Source organism: Nuphar pumila, chromosome 7 (genome assembly GCF_984573655.1).
Source record: "Nuphar pumila chromosome 7, dmNupPumi1.hap1.1, whole genome shotgun sequence".
In the NCBI taxonomy this organism is placed as follows: Eukaryota; Viridiplantae; Streptophyta; class Magnoliopsida; order Nymphaeales; family Nymphaeaceae; genus Nuphar; species Nuphar pumila.
Window position 1 is genome coordinate 128,514,175 of NC_143255.1, and position 7,260 is coordinate 128,521,434.

Below are 7,260 nucleotides of genomic sequence, written 5' to 3' on the forward strand. Positions count from 1 at the left end.
CTTAATATGAACTCCGGGTCTGGTATAAAAATTCATAAACTATACTCATGTATTAATTGGACTTTGGGTCTGAACCTAGGTCTTAATCAGGTATTCTTATTTATCACCTTACCTAGGCCCTATATGGTATGGTGACACCCCTAGTTTCAACAACTAATATATGGCATCACATAGGATTAAGGGTGTCAATGGGTCAGTTTCGACCTGGACCTGACCCATACCAAACTTTATAGGGTCTGGGTTTGGTGATAAATAAGAAGGTCTGATTACAAACTGGGTTAGGGATGGCAATGGACTGGGGCGGGGGACAGGGTCTCCTCCCCCGCCCCGTCTCAAGATTAGAACCTTCATCCCCGCACGAGGATGGATTTTAACCTCCACCCCCGCCTTCATCGCCGCTTCATGTCCTCCATCCCTGGTTCAAACGGGGATGAGGCAGGGCAGGGCCCCATTTCCCCGTAGTCTATTGCCATTCTTTAGAAGGACCGGGGATGGGGCGAGGCGGGGCGGGGAAAAGTGTAAGTCCATCCCCGCCTCCATCCCTGTTTCATACCCTTCATCCCCGGTCCAAACGGGGCGAGGCGGGGAGGGGCCTTGGTTTCCCCCGATCCACTGCCATCCCTAATCTGGGTTGAACTCTAAGGATCTGATTAATATATGGAGTCAGGTATGGTTTATGAAATTTTATATTGGACTTAGGCCCAACTCGAGTTCTTACTAAGATTTGTAATTTTTTAATATAAAAAGATAAAAAATGTTATTTTATCATGTCCGGTTTATGTAATTTTTATAGGATTCAAGTATGATATTTCTTCAAACTCGATACTAGTATCTCGAATCAGGTTTAGGTATGGTTTTACTTGGATCCGAACCAAACTCAGCCCATTGACATCCTACGTAGGATGCGACAAGATTGAATTCATCATAACGTGCTTAAAAGGTCAATTGGGAGTGTGTTAAGAGTATGTTTAATGGTTTGTCTATGTTTGGATGAAATGAACAAAAAATAAAAAATGGAACAAGACCACTGGATCTTTCTGTTACATAACAATTGTACCAAGACTGACATTTGTTTAGACCATACTAGGATGACAGGCACCTGATCTCTTTGAGTCGTGAACAACGAGTCACAAAACAACTGCAGCATGTGCTTTGCCGATGATCACCCAAAATTCGGAAATCCAGAACTAAAAATCAATGAATCTAATGTTAGAAAATCATGTGGGCCTACATATATTGAGCCACATATTGTAAGTCTGTCTTAGGTTCATGCCTGGTTCATATGGTCTAATCTGAATGGGCCCTATGGTATCTCAAATGGTATGAAACACTATATGGAGAAACTTACCTTGTCTAAAACTCTATAATGGGTTGAGTTGAGACAGAGTCTTAAATACATTAGGTTATAGTCCCCAAACCTTATATTAAGGCCCTCCATCTTCAGACTCTCTATTGTCAAAAAGAAATTCAGTTCATCTCATCAGGTTTAGAGAAAAGAAAGGGCCAAATATACATGTTCTGGAAGATCATACCCGTCAACGATCAATCGAAGCACTATGGATTAAAGTATAGCTTTCACTTTTGCTTTGATTTTTGTTTTCGATTTCAACAGTTTAGCAAGAGCATGTTATCGATCCTGTTTTAGTTTTTGATAGATTTATAATCCAACAATTGGTATCAGAGTTCATGTTCTTGTTTAATCGTTGAAACATATTTTTTTTATTTTTCGTTTTCCTTCGACATCGATCTTTTGATCGGATTTGGGGTGTGGGTGAGAGGTGGTCGATTGACCTTGTTGTTATGCCATTAGGTTTTGCTTGGTCATTGAGAGGACTAATCGGACCTCTCGATCCATGTTCGACGTTTAGTGTTGGTGCCCTGCTCCGATAATTTTTTTTTCAGGGTAACTTTAGGTCGTGTCCAGCCATTAGACCAACGTTGTGTTCAGCCACATTCGGATGGCGTCAGGCCTATTTCGGCCATCAGGTAGTGCCAGGTCTTTCGGATGGTGGTGGACTCAGCAGCTCTTCACGGAAGACTGAGTTTGGCCACCACAGGAGGCGCTAGGCTGTTTCAGCCTTGCGGACGGTGATGAACTCAGGTGAGCGGGTTTTATGACACGGCGGGTGGGGTATTTGGTTCACCCCACTCACCGATCGGTAATCTGGAACCGGCCATGCTTGACGACGGTGGTGAGGCATTTGGTTTGCCTCAGCCACCGTCGCCAGGTAGGTCTGGGCAGAGGACCATCTAGGGGCATGCCCAATCTTCATCGGTGTCGTTCAACCATCAAGATGTTGTCTGACTGTTATCGACCATCTGGGTAGTGCCGGACCGTGATTCACCTCACGGTAATGGCGTCAGGTCGGCTTCGGCCATCAGAAGGTGCTTAGCCATGTTCTACCACCAGGAGAAGCTAGACATAAAGGGGTCGTCGGCTATTCAAACTCTTTTTTTTCGATCTTCGTTGGCATTAGGGGGTTAAACTCGCCCATCGCTGGAAAGATCCAACTCATCGACGTTCGAAGCCAATTATTTGTCCATCACCGGCATCCTCCGAGGATCTGTGGTGGTCGCAGTCTGGTTCGGCACTCCGTCGGTGGGTTATTGTGTCCGGCGAGTCATTCAGGTAAACTGACTGGCTCAGCCTTCAGGTGATGTAAGGTAACTCGGGCTCGGTTTGGCCTCAAGCCGATTCGACATCTCTGGCGTTTCGGCACTATGTCGTTGTGTGAAGCTGACTCAGGTGATACGGTGATATGTATCACCATATAGGCCAATTCTTCATTTGGCATGGGACCGTTTTGGTCAACTGTGCACTCACAGTGCAGTTGATGCTTCAGGGTCAGTTCGGCCATTAGGTGCAGGCTGCATCGGCTGCATGACAGTTTACCGGTACAGCCCTCCATCGATACAGGAATCGAGCAGGTCAACTGTCTGGTTGTAGCCGATTCGGGGCCTTCCTTCCCTATATTGTTGGGTCTGACTTGGTTCAAGGCCGCATTTGGGGTGTTTTGCAGACCCGGTTCAGCCTCATTTGGCCACGGGGACTGAACCAAGTTCCTTTTGTGCAAGATGTAAAAGCATTCTGATCGGTTCAGCCCCATGAGTTTAAGGGGCTGAACTGAGTCAGATTCTGACCCTCCATGGGTCCGACCCTTTTGGATCCAACCCAATGATACAAGCCCTTCATCGGTCGGGACTTTGATGGATCCGACCAAACAACTCAGGGTCTGACCCGATTCAGGTCAGACCTACTTCGAGACCCGTAGGTGGGTCCAGTCTGGCCCGACTGGTTGGATATGTGCACTCAACCTTATAAAAAAGGATTTTATATGGCTATTTGGAGCACTTTATGGGTCACTTTCGTAGGTCGATATTCAGTTACTTTTCGGCACATATATATTATTGTGTTTGCTTTACTTTTCATATGCACTTATCAACATATTTGAACGTTGGTATTGTTTTTATGATTCTGGGTCAGGTATTCTAAATTGAATTAATTGAATCAACATGTTGCCAAAGTAACCTCTATTGTGTAGGTTAGTTCATTTTAGAATATTGTGATGGCTATATATTTGCAGTTTATGCGAATAGTGATCAGCCCAAAGGAAGATTACTATTTGGCTAAGCCCAAATATATACTTTCAGTAATAAATATGGGGCAGTCATTCAGTTTTTCATGTGAATAATGAGTCGGTCCAAAGAAATGCTCGTTGTTTGGCAGGACTGATTGCCCGTGTTTTGATTTTTGTATTGAGAGTATCACTTATAAGTTGACACTTATGTCCAAAGACTAAGTGTCAATGTTGTGTTGGGTATCTTGTAATGAGATTTATTATTGTTTAATATGTCATTTTATGTTATTGCATGTGAAATTATATGTTAATTGTGAGTTTGTTTGTATTTTATTCAGTTAATACCTTTGCTTCTATGATATCTTTCAATATTAACTTCATCCCTATTTTGAGCGGTTCAAATTTTAAGAATTGGAAAGGAAATGTTATGAATGTGCTTGGTTGTATGGATCTAGATCTTGCACTGCGAGAAGATCAACCACCTGCTCTTACAGATAAGAGTTCTGTTGAGGATAAAAAGAACTCTAAGTGGTGGGATCGATCTAATTGCATGAGTCTCATGATCATGAAACTTGTGATTCCAGAATCCTTCAGAGGCACTATATATGTCCGAAGAGTCTAATGTCAAATGTTTCCTTGAAGAAGTCGAAAAGCATTTTGCGAAAAACAAAAAGACTGAGACTAGTACTCTTCTTTCAAGTCTTGTCTCAATAAGGTATAAGGGCAAAGGAAACATTCGGAAGTACATTATGGAGATGTCTTATCTTGCTTCAAAACTCAAGGCACTAAAGTTAAACTTATGTGAGGACTTACTCGTGCACTTAATTTTGATATTCATTCCTGCACAGTACGGTCAATTTAAGGTCAGTTATAAATGCCAGAAGGAAAATTTGACTTTTAATGAGCTCATTTTACACTGTGTGCAAGAAGAGGATAGGATGAAGAAAGAAAAGACTAAAAGTGTTTATCTGATAGTAACCTCTAAGGATAGATTTAAGAAAAAAAAAGACTAGGGAAGTTGCAGTTGACCCTCAATCACAAAAAAAAACAAAAAAGACATCAGGACCCAAAGTCTAGTTGTTTCTTTTGCAAAGGGGAGGGTCATATGAAGAAGGATTGTACCAAGTATCATGCTTAACATGAGAAGAAAGGTACGCTCCTAACTTTGGTTTGTTCTGAAGTTAATTTGACTTCTTTGCTTGAACACACTTGGTGGATGGATTCTGGTGCTATGACTCACATAAGTGTGTCTTTACAGGGTTGCCTAAGTTACTGATCGTCAATTGATATTGAAAGATTCATCTATGTGGGCGATGGCAAAATAGTTGAAGTCGAGGTAATAGAGACATTTAAGTTGTTATTAAAGACTGAAAATTTTTTAGATTTAAAAGAAACATTTATTGTGTAGTCTTTTAGGTGAAATTTGGTTTCTATTTTCATTTTGGACAAATATGGTTATTCTTGTTTATTTGGAAATAATGAAGTTAAATTGTTTCTTGATTCAGATCTTATTGAGACCGGTTCTTTATCTACAGTTGATAACATCTATATGCTTGATACTATTACCTCATTTAACGAAACCTTGCAAATAAGTTCTCGTGGTACAAAAAAAATAACAAATGAGAATTCTGCCTTGTTATGGCATAAGCGTTTATGTCATATTTCTAAACAAAGAATTGAAAGTCTTATGTCACATGAGATTCTTGGTTCCCTTGATTTCACTGACTTTTAGGTTTTTGTTGAGTGTATAAAAGAAAAATGAACAAACATAAGGAAATTACGTGTCGAAAGAAGAACGGACGTCTTAGAACTAATTCATACCGATATTTGTGGATCTTTTCCTACAGCTTCTTGGCATGGTCAATAATATTTTATTACGTTCATAGACGACTATTCTGTTTATGGGTACCTATATTTAATTCATGAAAAGTCTCAGTCCTTGTATGTGTTCAAATCGTATAAGGTCGAAGTTAAAAACCAACTTGGCAAAAGAATTAAGGTCGTCAAATCTGACGGTGGTGGTGAGTACTATGACAGATATGATGGATCAGGTGAACAATGTCCACGGCCTTTTGCTAAATTTTTAGAGAAATATGGGATCGTCCCTCAGTATACCTTGTCAGGCACCCCTAGCATGAATGGTGTTGCTGAGAGACAAAATGGGACTCTTAAAAATATGGTAAGGAGTATGATTTCTCATTCTACCTTACCAGAGTCCCTCTGAGGAGAAGCATTAAAGACTGCAGCCTATGTTTTGAACAGGGTACCCTCTAAAGCAGTAACAAAGACCCCATATGAATTGTGGTCAGGCCGAAAGCCTAGTTTAAAATAATTTCATATTTAGGGATGTCCAGCTGAGGCTAGGCCGTACAAGCCATATGAAAAGAAACTGGATTCCAGAACGGTTAGTTGCTATTTTGTTGGGTATTCTGAAAGGTTCAGGGGCTATAAGTTTTATGACCCTGCTAATAAGTCCTTTTTAAAATGTGAAACACTTGTTTCTTTGAGGGTGCTAAGCTTAGTAGAGTGATAAAGTAAAAGACATTGCCTTTGAAGAAAAGTTTTTTTTTCTTCCTATAGTTGTGAATGACAGTGATCAGATTTCCATTCCTTGACATTGTTCTCACAAATTCGGATCAAGGTAATGTTTCAGATCTTCCTACCCAAAATAAAGTTTTTACTATTAAAGTTCAAACTCAACAACCTCAATAAATACCTCAAGAACCAGTGCCATTAAGGAAATCCACTGGAGAGAAAAGAAGAGCAATTTTGGATGATTATTTTGTATGTAAATGACATATTGCTTGCCAGTAATGATATAGGCATACTGCACGAAACCAAGAGATTTCTGACAAAGAAATTTGAAATGAAAGATCTTGGTGACGCCGCTTTTGTATTAGGAATCCAGATATATCGAGATTGTTCTTAGGGTATTCTTGGATTAACATAGAAGAGCTATATCGAAAAGATTCTTAAAAGGTATGGCATGAAGGATTGCAAACCAGGGGATACTCATGTTGCTAAAGGAGACAGGTTTAGACTCGCTCAGTACCCCAAATACCAGTCTAAAATTAAAGCTATGAAACATATTCCCTATGCATCCACTGTGGGGAGTCTAATGTATGCTCAGGTGTGTACGCGTCTGGATTTAGAGTACATTGTTGGGATGATAGGCAGATATCTTAGTAACCCAGGTATGGATCATTGGAAAGCAGTCAAACAGGTTATGCGATATTTACAAAGAACAAAAGGTTACATGCTCACATACAGGAAGTCAGATCAACTGGAGATCATTGGGTACTCTGATTCTGATTTTGCGGGATGTCAAGACAGTCATAGATCCACGTCAGGCTATGTTTTTCTATTGGTCGGGAGAGCTATTTCTTGGAGGAGTGCCAAGCAGACACTCATTACTTCTTTCACCATGGCATCCGAATTCGTGGCTTGTTATGAAGCATCCAACTATGGGATATGACTACGTAATTTTGTCACAGGGCTACGAATTTTGGACAATGTTGAAAGACCGCTCAAGTTATTTTATGAGAATAATTCAGCAGTGTTATATTTCAATAACAACAGGAGTTCGTTGAAGTCAAAGCATATTGACATTAAGTTTCTTATTGTTAAAGAAATAGTGCAGAATGGTCAGATATCGATAGAACATATTAGCACAAACTCCATG